The sequence below is a fragment of the Ictidomys tridecemlineatus genome, unplaced genomic scaffold, assembly GCF_052094955.1.
Source record: "Ictidomys tridecemlineatus isolate mIctTri1 unplaced genomic scaffold, mIctTri1.hap1 Scaffold_338, whole genome shotgun sequence".
NCBI lineage: Eukaryota > Metazoa > Chordata > Mammalia > Rodentia > Sciuridae > Ictidomys > Ictidomys tridecemlineatus.
The window spans coordinates 288,679-301,196 of NW_027522400.1; the positions used below are offsets into that span (position 1 = coordinate 288,679).

Here is a 12,518-nt window from a genome sequence, read left to right on the forward strand (position 1 = left end):
TTGCATCTTGAGCCATTCTGAAATCCATGTGGATTTTCTCTTCCTCAGAGGTCTATAAAAACATGAATGACAGGTGATGTCACTGAACAACAAAGATGGGAGAGGACAGCTTGAAGAGCATGGAGAGGAGCCAAGCAATCAGAGAAAAAATAACACTAAGAGTGGAGGAGGCCAACCTCTGTCCAGAGGGCTCTGGGAAGAGCCAGCCTGATTTCCTTCTGGGACCTGCTCTTGGGCACTGGCCTGGGCAGGCACCAAGATGTGGTTTCACCAGACTGAGGTTCTGATGGACTTGGTGTCTGGTGCAAAACTTTAATTCAACCGTTAGCTCTAAAAACAGGAAAGCATATTTCTAATCAATAAAATTTTCCCTTTTTGACAATATTATGGTACAAAATCCTGATGTCTTTTTCAGATTTAAAAATGTAATAATAAAATATAATATTATTACAGCATAATATTTAAAATAACACAAAATGCAAGCATGGCTTTAGATTTCTCACAAAACATATTTTCCCCCAGATTAAATTTTTATTCAAATATGTCATTTATATATCTTTATGGAGTATATCATGGCAACTCAATAGACGTATACAAGTTTTATCATGCAACTTTGATATTACATCCAGGAAGTCCCTATAATGAAACCTGAAATTAGATTCATTGTGATGAATTACTTTTCCTAGAATTCATACTGTGACAGAGTCTGAGAGACTGTCTCTTCAGGCCCTTCAAGAATTAGGACATTCTAGCATTTCAAGCAGGCATTGATGCAGGAAAGATGAGTCTGGACACCTGAGGAATTTGGAGGAAGCAGATTTATTTAAGCTGCAGCAACCCAGAGGGGATAACACCAAACAAGCTCTGGAGCCCAGGTCTGGTCTGGAAATTAGCTCTAACATTGCAGTGGGTGGTTACACAGCACAATGTTTAATATAACTGAACTTTGTTCCACATTCATAGGTTGGACAGAGGTTTTACACAGAAAACAGAAATTTTCGCACATCAAAAAACTTGATTGGAGACTATTTTCTTTTAGGATGTAGATGAGCACAATACCTTTATTTTTATGTGGTGCTGAGAATTGAACAAGGGGCCTCACATGTGCGAGGCAAGTGCTCTATCACTGAGCCACAACCCCAGCCCTGCAGGCCTAACTCTTACAAGAAAGAGAAACCTGGCCTTTACAACAAAAAGGAGCTCAAAGCACAATGAGTGCTCTGGAAATTTTGTTGACTTCTTAAAATAATCTCTTCTTGATTAGGAGAGAGACGTGTGTGTTACAATTAAGGTGGGAGTCTTTTGGAAACTACAGCATTACCCCCTTTGATGCTCATTATTTAATCCTCTAAGTCAAAGGGCATTATTATCTTCTTGGCTTAAAGCTTTATATAATGTAATATCATAGTTGTTGTTTCTCTTTTTCAAAAAGGAAACCTGCTTCTATTGTAGAACCACTAGTTTTAATGAAAAGAGGAAACAAACATGGAAGCAATACACAAGTTCAGAGCACAATCCATGCTATGTCAATTAAGCTTTTGAATCCACCAAGAAAAGGAAACCATCCTCCAAATAGTGAGCTTGGATCTCAACTGCAATGCCCTTTCAGGATTGAACTGGTACATGCGTTTGTTTTCTGATATTATTAACTATGTGTTTGATTGCTATCAGTCCTAGGGTCAAGACAAAACAAAGGACTCTGTATATGACAGAAGTAAGGGGTGGCAATGACAGTATAAGAGCTGTCTTAAAGAGTGAAACAGTCCATTTTTCCTTTTGGTTAGTATATCTTTCACCTTGTACATCCAACCCAGAGTGGCTGAAGCAGGGCTGATGTTTCCTCAAGCTTTGGGCACATTCAGGCTAGTCAGCTTCCAGAGTGACTTGAGCAGGGTTGGTGTCCTTCGGATCTTTGAGTTTCTCTGGTGTTTCCTTCTTCCTGATGCTCAGCTTAAGGGGTACCAATTAAGGAGTGAAAGCTGCAAAAGAATGTACATAAGAATAAGAGATTTTATTTTCAGGAGGTTCCAAAGCAGGCTAAAAGGAACAAAGTATTACATAATGTATATCTCTGCATATGTACATACATGCATTGACATATTTGGTGACCCTCTAAAAATTAGAGTAAGGGATTGTAGATAGTGCTCTATGTGGGGGTGTGACAAGAGGTGGGGGATATCCCAGGAGGCTTTAACTATGTAGATTTAAGTCTTTAAACAAATTTGAAAACAGCCTATAATTTCACAAGCCTGACCCAACATCGGCCTATGATCTTCCATATATTATTATTTCATCTAAAAAATGAAGTAAATTCAACCGCCTGCTCACAGGTCAGTTGCCTTCCAAAGGTGCACCTCTAAGTGGGTTGACTTTAATCTCAGAATATATTTCTGCATGGAAATCATGGAAAATGCCTTCCTGGCTTTCAAAGTTTAGGTACTGCTCAAAGTTTAGGTACCCCTGGCTTATCCTCCTCACCAACTTTACCAGATGCAAACCCAAGGTTGTACCTAGTTCTGTACTCTGGTCAAGGTCACCCAGTTAAGAGGGATTTAAATCCAGCTCTACCCAATCTGAAGTCTTTACTTCTCCTCACACCACCCCTTAGCCAGACAAACTTGCTTACTTATATTTTTCCTTTCTTGATAATCTCTTGGAAGAAGCCAGTGTTAGGCTAGATTTGGTAGATCTAGGAGGGTATTTTCCCAATAGGCTATTTTTCCTACAAGTCCAGGTATGGCCAGTCTGGCTGTCCCCAGCCTGCTGCAATGTACTGGGGCCTCACACCACTGCCCAGAGACCCTGTGCCCAGATGACCCTATGTCCAGGACACAGAGTCTCCTTACGGAAGAGTGGAGGAGTAGGAGAAGGAGACACCATGGAAAGTTCAGGAGAAAGGACCAGAAGGTTCTTCCAGGGCACAAACTACAATTCAGAGGCCTCCTACCCTTTGTAGTAGTGGGTGGGGTTACCCTCCAGGTAAATAAACACTTTGTTTCAATTTACCCAACACTGCCATGAGCTCATATTTTTTGCTCAGTGTGGAGTAGCCTGACCACTGTTATTCTAAATGAAGGATGTTTCCTGGTTTCCTAGAGGAAGAAGGCCTGAGCTGCCTGTAGAGCCCTCTAGGGCAAGCTTTTCGAGCTCCCAGGGCTCCACATCTGGAGAACCCTATCAGAATTTCTGGAAAGAAAAGTAGACTGTGCTGTAATGCTACTTGAGAAATGAGCTCATTTAAAACTTTTGCAGCTCTAGCAGAAACTAAAGAGGTAAATCAAGAGCAAAGGTAAGGAAAAACGGTGTCATTTTCTTCTCTATTTATTAGTGCAGCTGCATCTTGCCTGAAGGCCCAGGCCCACCATGCTGGGGGTCCCAGCCCGGGTGCGTTCTGCTGTGTTCCACCTCCCGCATGCCTCTCTCTCCCACTTTGGAGATGTGCTGAATCAGCACAGCTTCCTGGAGTCCCCTCCCCAAAGGCAAAAGAGTATGCAGGGGCTGCCCCTGTCCAGGCTAGAGGCTGGATGTCCTCCAGGGACAGCTTGGGAAATCTCTGGGCCAATTCTGGTCCCTGCCTCCTTTGTGCTCTGTGTCCTGCATGGCCCTAGGTTCATACCATGGTTCAGGGCAGGCCAATTCAGGACCTGGAGCCCAGGAGCTCCTTCTCATAGGCTCGCTCCCCTGGGCCTGGGATGCCAACTCTTTTCCTTCCCTTGCTCTGCCTCCTTCCCTTCTGCACAGCATTTTGTTCTTCATTTTCAATCCTCTTGGAGAAGAAGTGAGATTCTCATCCTTCCGTGTGACTCTTAGCACAGTGCTGACTTTTTTCTTTTTGGCTTCCTGGTTCTGCTGACTGACCTTTGGAATTTCTTGGCTCCTTGTCAGAATCCTCAGTTCTTCCCAGCATCTGTTTAAACACCGCGTTTCCGGTGGCAATGCCCTTTTTGCTTATTTAACCTTTTTGTCATCTGGCTCCAAGTTCCACAGGGGATTTTACTGCCTGTCAGGTCAGTAACAGTGCCCTGTCCATAGAAGTCTTGAGAATACATTTCCTTTGTGTGTGAAGTTGCCAAAGTTTTAAAGATCGGCACTGGGAGAGAATTTCAAGGCTTTTCTTTACACGTGGAGAAAGGGGCATCTGGAAGACTGGCATTCAATGCCCTCCTTCACAGGGGCCAGCCTGCCTTTTGAGCCTTATCTCCCACCAAAACTGCGTTCCTTCAGCTTCCACTTCCACTTCACCCAGGACCCTTGCTGCCTGCACTTGGCTTAAGCGGTTACCTATGCCAGGATCCCCTTTCTCACTCCACTCAAAGTGAGCATTTCATTTTTTTTTTTTTTTAGTATAGTCAGAGAGTTATACAACTATTCCCGAAATGAATTCTGGAATATTTTCATTGCCTTAAGAAGAAGTTCTGTGCTCTTTATCTGCTGCCTTCCTTCCATCTTGCCCAGGTTAAGTAACCACTAATCTGTTTTCAGTCTCCCTCAATTTACCTATTTGGGATCTAATAAAAATGAGATCACCCAGGATGTGACCTGTAGTGGCTGGCATCTTTCACTAAGCATGTTTTCAAGATTCATCCACATTGTAGCATGTATCAGTAATATTTCATTCAAGAGGCTTATTTTAAAAATATTTTGAAACCTCTGAAATAAAGATGCATCTTCAAATCATATTGATATGCATAGGAACAATTTTTCTTTCTTGGTAATGCTTATAACCATGATGTGATTTCTGTTGATAGAGCATTCAACAAAATGCTCTATTTATGTCTCCTTGTTATCCCTGTCATAATCACCTTCCTGGTCAAGCCATTTGTTTGTGTCTGTCTTATTTCTACATTGTAGGCTCCAGAAGGACAGAAGCCATGTCTTAATAATCTTTGTATTCTTTAAAGGACCTAGCACAGCACTTGGCCCTTAAGAGGTATTCAGTAGATTTAAAGATGGCATGCATTGGGATGTATTCACCACAAATAATGTGACATAGCAGAAGGACGCCCAGTCTTCATGGCCTGTTGCACACCAGATGAGTGTGCAAGGTGCTCATAATTGTTAAGTTTTGGTGATTGATACAGTTAATTGACTAAACATTTGCTCACCTACTATGTGCCAAGTCCCATATTCTGAGCAGACAGTATTAGAAAGATGATTCAAATATAGTCTTTCTCCCAAGGAACTCATATTTTGGAAAGACACTTATATAAATGGTTATACAACAAAGAGAATGTGTGGGCGTGTTATAGGGGCTACCAATGCTGGAAAAGAGAATTTATTTAGAGAGTAGCACATGTATTTAACACCCAGGTGCCAAGAACACCGCTTTATAGTCTGACAGCCTGGGCTGTGCCACTTCTTTGTGAATCTATGTGATACTGAACTCTCCACCTCCTTCCTTCCTTCCTTCCTTCCTTCCTTCCTTCCTTCCTTCCTTCCTTCCTTCCTCCTCCTCCTCCTCCTCCTCCTTTTTCTTCTTCTTCTTCTTTTGTGATACTGGGATTGAACCCAGATAGTCACATCCCAGTCCTTTTATTTCTTGTTTTGAGACAGGGTCTTGCTAACTGGCCCAGGCTGGCCTCCAAATTGTGATCTCCTGATTCTGCCTCCTGAGTGCCTGGGATTACGGGCATAAGCCACCGAACTTCACTTTCCTGTGCCAAGATCCCCTTTAACTACAATGGACATAGCAGTATTAAATTATAAATAATGGGTTTGTAAAGTATTTGGTATATATGTGTTTAGATAAATGACAGCTATTCTTGGGACTCTTAGACCATTAAACCTTCAGGAACTTTAGTATTTGTTGACCCTTCCTAATTTTATAGGTGTGCCTATTTGGTTTTTTTTTTTTTTAGTAGTAGTAGGGGTCTGAACCCAGGAGCATGTACATGCTGGGTAAGAGCTCTACCACTAAGCTACATCCCAGTACTTTTAAAATTTTATTTTGATACAGGGTCTTGCTAGATTGTCCAGGCTGACGTTGGACTTGCAATCCTGCTCTCTCAACTTTCTGAATAACTAGGATCACTGGGATTACAGGCATGTCACCATGCCCAGCTCACACATAATTTTATGTAGTAAGACACAGACCTTATAGTGGCTTGTCCTTTTGCTGGGTTTTGAAATGGGTTCAGATTTCATGGAAGGGAGATGGTTGAGGGATGAGAAGTTTCAAATGAGAATCTCCAGCCAGTTAGACAGGCATATTTGAGGTGAGCTTGAGAGGGTCTGATCTGTGAGTCCAAACCATCGAGTCTCCCATTTACCTCCCCTTGGGCAGCTGCTTCATCATAGTAGAACCTTCATATATTTATATATGTAAGCATGTGCTGTGTGTCTGAACAGCCTTTAGCAAGAAAGTCTCAGCCCAGATTTGATTATACGTTTTAGTTCCTCCCTAGATGTTATTTTTCTCTTCTTAGCAAGTCTGTACATTTCCTGATCTGCCAGGGGCAAGGTTTCTGATTTTTTTCCCTCCAGTGTCCTGCATGATGGACAAATAAATTCTGTTTGCAAGTATTGTCTTTTTACTTTGTAAAACTAATGAGTGTTGTTGAATGAATGACTATATTTTGAATGAATCAATGAACAAATAAATAATTGCAGGGTTAGCCATAACAATTGGCTCTTCAAACAAATTACATTTATTTTCCAAGGAAGAAATGAGGTATAAGATTTAAGTTAAAAGAATTATACTAATTTATCAACTTTTTTTCAGATTTATAAATAACATTTTATTTCAATCACTATTCAATCAACAGAGCTACCATGATTGGGTTTATTTAGTGGGCTTCTTTTTTTCTGATAGTCACAACAGCAGGAAAATAATGTTTTATTTTTCTGCTTAGTAGACTAATAATACATTTGAAGCTTCCATGGTTACCAGTCTTTGTCTAAAAAGAAGATGCTGAACAAGATGCATAGAGCTAAGAACCACTTTTGGAAACTGGGGCTGTCTTTTTCGCTTTTGGGTGGTAGAGCAAGGGATTGGTCTTCAGAGCCAGGACTCCAGTCTCTTCAACCTGGGCCAGAGTATGGGAAGGCTCAAGTGTACACATACCAGGAGTGGGATTCTATTAACTAGGAGGCATAAGTATTGATTTGGTTAACAGAAAATGTGAGAGAAACATATAAATTAATAGAGCCTTTAGGCAAGATAAAGTTTATTTCTCTCCTTCATAAAGAACTCCCGATGTGCGTGATTTAGAGCAGGAAGAGCTCCATAGCCTAATTTCTTCAATTCTCTGCTCTACCATTTCCAGGTTGTGGTCTTCAAGCTTCCAAGATGGCAGCTGGGACCATACAGACACATTTCAGGAGGAGACATTGAAGAGAAAAAGAAGGAGGCACACATCACTTGCCTTTTGACAAGGTTTCCTAGAAGTTGCCACATCACACTTCAATGCCTCATTGACTAGAACATAATCCTGGAGACATTAGGTGCCAAAGGAGGTTGGAATATGAGGTCTTTATTCTAGTTGGTCATGCCCAGATAAAACCCACAGTTTTATTACTGAGGAGAAAGGTGAAGAGAACTAATAGAGTGGTAACAACTATCTCTGTGCCTTAATGGTGCATGGTCCCAATGTCTGTCCCAGGGTACTTAAGGATCAGGGATGCCAGTGTCCCTAAGAAAGTTCTGTTGGATGATATGAAAAAATCTAGTCCTGGGATTACCAGCTCTCCATTCCCCATGCTCAGGAGTCTTTGAATCATCTTCTTAAAAGTCTCTACCACCTGACTCCAGGTTTCTTCTCCATGTAAATGGGATGTTTTACCACTCTACTATTTTCCTTTGAAATTAGATTTGAAACTAGGCTCAGCCTCTCAGTAAACGTACTATCTTGGGCAAGTGATTGAACATCTCTGTGTCATTACATTTTCCATAACTCTGAAATGGAAATGATCTATAATAGTAATAAATAATAATAACCAGGCTCCAAAGTAGGTGCTTTAAAAATGTCAAATTACTTTCCCAACCAAATGTACTGTGTGACAACCTGCCTCTACCACAATGATACTTTGTTCAGATATTCCAAAGTTAGCTCATACTCTACTCTTTCTCTAATTTTGATAAAGTTAGCTTTTATTGAGTGCATACTATGTGCTAAATACTCTTCCAAAAAAAAATTTCTTTTTGCATGTCAACTCCTTTAAAACTCATAGTCACACCTTTACTATCCCCATTTTCCAGAAAGAGATTTAAGAAACATGCTGGAGGGCTTACAACCAGGAAAGGGTAGAGCTAGGACATGAATCCAGGTAGTCTGGCTCCCAAGCTTGTGAGCTTAACCACAAGTGATAAATGACAAAGCCTCCCTATGGAGACTTTTACCTGTTTAAGATCTTAATTGAAGCTTTGTAAATTTAGGATGATTTAAACCTTATGAGAGCCCAGAGTCCCTCCTGTTCTCCCTGTCCTTTATCATCTTAGCTTTTAGTCTCATACAAGATTCTTTTTACTGGGGTTAATGATCATGTATTCAATAAATATTTGTGTCAAAACCTAATCCTTGTCTAAGAGTTCACAATTTGGTTGGGAAGGCAGGATGTTAAAATGCAGTTACGCCAAACTGGGCACAGTGGCCCAGCAGCTGTAATCCCAGCAGCTTGGGAGGCTGAGGCAGGAGAATCGTGATTTCAAAGCCATCCTTAACAAGGGTGAGGTCCTAAGCAACTCAGTAAAACCCTGTTTCTAAATAAAGTACAAAATAGGGCTGAGGATGTGTCTCAGTGGTCAAGTGCCTCTGAGTTCAATCTCTGGTACCTCCCTGCCCCACTCACCCCAAAAAAAAAAACCCTTCATTGAAGGATGAATGGATAAACAAAATGTGGTATATACATACAATAGAATGTTAGCCTTAAGAAAGAAAAGAAATTCTGATATGGGCTACAACAAAGATGCATCTTGGAGACATTATGCTAACTGAAATAATCCAAACCCCAAAGGACAAACACTACACGATTCTCTCAGTGAGGTACCAAGAGCAGTCAGATGCATAGAGAAAGAAAGTAGAGGGTGTTTCCCAGGAGATGAGTGGAGTGAAGAATAGGAGGGTATTGTTTCTTGGGTGCAGAATTTCAGTTTGGGAAGATGGAAACGTTCTGGAGATGGATCGTGGTGATGGTCGTGCAATGTAAGTATACCTAAAGCCACGAAGGATTTATTTTTGTTTTATTAAGAGGCAGGATCTCACTATATTGCCCAGGCTGATCCCAAACTCCTGGACTTAAGTGATTCTCCTGCCTCACTCCACCTGCTGAGTAGCTGGGACTCCAGGTGTATACCACCATGCCTGGCTTTACAAGTAAATAGACTCATGTGGCACATTTTATATTTATTTTGACACACATACATACACACACACACACACACACACACACACACACACACACACAATGCAGCAAGGTAAGAGCCTAGGAGGCTGTGGAGTGGAGCACATGAGCACAGTGGCCTCACCTGCACCGTGGCCCCTTGGGTCTCTGATGCAACCTCCATCAACCTCCTCAGAGCCAGTTTCTTGGGCAGCCCTCAGCATTCCCTTCTCCTTCAGGACCCTCGGTGTTGGGCTTGTGAACTAGCAGGAGTGGGAGAAGACTGGTGGAGTGGCCTGCTGATGATGATCAGAAAGCCCTGAGTTGCTGTACAAGTGACAGAGGCCTGGCAATGTGGGCCTCAGCAGTGAGTGTGGGGCTTTTATGGCTATTACTTAGCAATCTGGGTGAGCAAACATGATGTCCTGGACAAGAAGAGATGGAGAAAACTGGTGGCACTTGAGAAAGGTTTAGGATACAGATGTGATAGATCTTAGTGACTCGTGGGAACATCACTGTGTTCAACCCCAGGGCTGCAAACACCTCCAGCACACTGTTTACTGATCCCAAAGAAAGAACTGGGGGGACTCAATGAGGAGGCTTTGAACATTTTATAACTCACACACTACTCAGCAGTAGCGGGTACTATGGAGGGCCACACTGCTTCTAAAAGCAGGGGAATACATAGATTAGGTTGCATGCTCATCGTGTATGGATCTCTCAATGTTTTATGAATACATTCTTTTACTTTACAGGATCATTCTGCTTTCCTTCTCACCTAAAGACTGGATATAAGGGAAATGGCCAGCTCCCCCTCTCCACCTCCTTCCTTACCATTTTCTGTGGAGTCCTCCCTATCTCACTGCAAGCTTCCCTAGGCACGGATTAGTGTTTATTCCAACAAGTAGCTTGAGGAAAAGGAGCACCTAAGGAGGAGGACCCCCAGGTTGCTGGGTTGGGTGACCTGGTTATATGGGATGAGAGTGGAAAGTAGGAGGATGGAGGGGTTGGTTAGAGGAGATAATGAATGCTTTCTCTAAGTGCTTGCAATATAACCAGGAAGCCAGCAACCCTAAAAGAAATATCCATTTTTGTGTTTATTTAAAGAAGAATCCGAAGGATTCACTAGGAAAATCGATTGAGATTAAAAAATAAGAAGAAGAACTTTGCTCAGAAGCCTTCCAAGGAGAATATAAGACCAGATGTGGGACTTGCATAATTCTGGCATCTTCCTGTGTGAGTCTGATTTATGTTTATTTTCAGCAAGTAACACACACTCGGTTCACTTCTCTCAGTTCTTATTTGCAGAATCACTGGAATCCAAAACCAGTTATATGGTCTTCTTGATTGTAATCCAAGCCATCATTTCCAGTCCTTGAAAAAAAGAATCAAACTCGTTAGCTGTGGGGGATTATAAAACACAACCCCTTCATTATATTGGGAACGGTCTCTTTGTTTTTAAGCTTGAACTGCCTTCAAAAGGATTGTGACTGGGGAGATATTCCCATTGCTTATTTGCTTTTTAAATTTAAGTTCACCTCCCATTTCAAATCTATTATCCCTACAGCTGCAATTTTCCGACATTGCTTTGGGGATGCTGGATTGGCCTATTCAGCCTGTCCCCTGCCTCTCACAGCCCTCTAAGGCTTGAGAATGTATCCACATAAATCATTAGGCACATACCTGAGGCTTGCCTCCTGCTGCCTGCCTAAACTTGGGACAGTCTCTCTTCACAGCCTCCTTTCCCTTCTTTCTGTGAGAGGCAGAGAACATTGAAGAGTTAGGACCTTGCTTAGGTAGGACCGTCCCATTGCTAATCAGCTTGTGGAATAACAAAAATCCAGAAACAATCAGGTGCACACTTCAGTGCACTGTACTGTATGCTAAGTACTTTTACATTCATTACCTTATTCCACCTGGGCCTTTGTCTTTGAAATGTGAATAAACATCTATTCATCTTTCCTACTTCACATCCCCATAAAGATCCTGACTGATGAAAGAGAGGAGAGCCCCTGGGAAACTCTCTGATTCACAAAGATGGACAGCATTAAACTAATAGCTTGCATTTCTGAAAATCTTTGAAAACGACTACTTTCTGTTTTTCTTTCCTCAAAAGGTACCTGCTAGCTTCTATTTCCAATGCTCTTCGTGTGAATATTAATTGTTGTTAAGCTACCATTTACCAGGTACTTAGCGTAGATGATTGATTGCATTAAGAGTTCTTTAGTACTCAGCCTTGAGAAACAGGTACAGCAAAATCCTCATTTTACAATAGAGGTTACAGCTTCGGAGAGATTAAAATAGCCAACCTTAATCCATGCAGGGAATAAGGGGCAGAAACAGGGTTGTCAAAGGATTTGAAGTGAATGTGGAGCCCCTGCCCACTGCTGTTGGGACTGATTTTCAATGTAATCTCTCTCTTCCCTCTTCCCCCTCTCTCTCCTCTATTCCTTTTCTAAGAGTATTTGCCCCCTAGGCTTTCAGAGTGTCTATTTTGGAAACCACAAAGTAAATAAAAGAGATCTGTTGGATGCTATCCACTTTCATCAGTGTGGGAAAGAGAGGCTGGGAACAGGGAGGTGAGGGGTTAACTTGTCAGAGGACTCCTTAGTCCATTACACCCCAGACAAGAGGCAGCGATTGCAGACTCTCCAGAAAAAGGGATGCTCTCTCTCCACTCTTCCGCATTCTGTTCCCTGGCTTGGATTTCTCTTTTTGGACAGGGACATTTTCCACCTGAAGTCTTGCCTGGCTTGGGGGTTGGCCAGTGGAGGAGGGAGAGGGGAACGGACAAATAAAGGGGAGAGGGAAGAGGAGGAAGGCTCAGGAAAGAAAAGCAGATGGAAGTCGTCTTCTGGGGACAGGCCAAGAAGGAGGCCCAGGCCCTGGGAAATCTGCCCGCCTCCTGTTACACAGTCCCCCTCCCAGCTTGCTTCTCAGTCTGTGTCCAGGATTGAGACCATGTGTGGAAGCTCCCAACAGCAGGCGCTGCAAACAGCCCAACCCAGAGGAGAACCCCACTGGGAGAGGAGACCTGCTTTCGTGCTGTGAGGAGCCAGCTGCCAGCTCAGAAATGTCCTTCCAAGTGTCAATGTTGCAAATCAGAAAGAAAAGAAAAAAAAAATCTGAGTATGCATGACTCTGGCCAAGGAGGTCCCTGTGCCCAGCAAAAATGTGTGGATTTTTAGTGCTAGAAGGAT

The 12,518-nt window shown here is 42.3% G+C and overlaps 1 long non-coding RNA gene across 1 annotated transcript; it reads right to left on the reverse strand.

Moving 5' to 3' along the window:
• Positions 1–800: 800 nt before the first annotated feature.
• LOC144373270 (uncharacterized) lies at positions 801–3,829 on the reverse strand. Its single transcript, XR_013433003.1, has 2 exons — positions 3,617–3,829; positions 801–1,979 (listed from the first exon to the last, which is right to left on the reverse strand). It is a non-coding gene; the product is annotated as an uncharacterized LOC144373270 (long non-coding RNA).
• Between the last annotated feature and the right edge of the window lie 8,689 nt (positions 3,830–12,518).